The sequence below is a fragment of the Dipodomys ordii genome, unplaced genomic scaffold (genome assembly GCF_000151885.1).
Source record: "Dipodomys ordii isolate 6190 unplaced genomic scaffold, Dord_2.0 Scaffold27, whole genome shotgun sequence".
In the NCBI taxonomy this organism is placed as follows: Eukaryota; Metazoa; Chordata; class Mammalia; order Rodentia; family Heteromyidae; genus Dipodomys; species Dipodomys ordii.
In genome coordinates, this window is record NW_012267243.1 from 1,635,823 (window position 1) to 1,636,592 (window position 770).

Genomic DNA, 770 nt, shown 5'->3' on the forward strand with positions numbered 1-770 from the left:
AAACTTTTTATCTTGCTAGCTGTACTTTTGAAATACAAAACCTCTGCAATTTAGTGCATTCCAATTTATCCACCCATTCTTTGATTTGTTGTGTGTTTGGATCTTTACATACAACTATGGTCATTGCAGCATTACTCACCATAGCTAAGATATGGAACCAACCCAGATGCCCAACAGTAGATGAATGGATCAAGAAAACATGCTATATATACACAATGGAATTCTATGCTTGCATCAGAAAGGATTGTATCATCTCATTCGTAAGGAAATGGAAAAACTTGGAAAAAATCATAATAAGTGAAGTAAACCAGACCCAAAGAAACATAGGATCCATTATTTCCCTCATTTTTAATAACTAGTATATGTCTAGGACAGTCCAAGCAAAGGGTCACAATAGATCAATAGCTATGGACATGCAACCATATAAGATGATACTAGGTTTGTTGTTGTTATTGTTGTTTTGATGTACTGTGTGAAGTTATTTCTTTGTTCTTTCATTTTTTATCCTTTTGGTTTATAACCTGATGTCACTGTTTTGATTCTGGTACCCCGTGTGTTGTATATACTTTTATCTGAGTTAGGGAAGAGAAGGGGAACAACAAAACGGTGAGACAAAGGACAAAGTGTGAACCAATGCAAACAGTGATAGTCAACACTATGTTGGAAATTAATTTAACATTGGGGGTTGGAGGAACCAAGGGAAGGGAAAGTGGGAGAAAATGAAGAAGCGGGTCACAATGTTTGATAATAAATATACTCTTTACCCAATG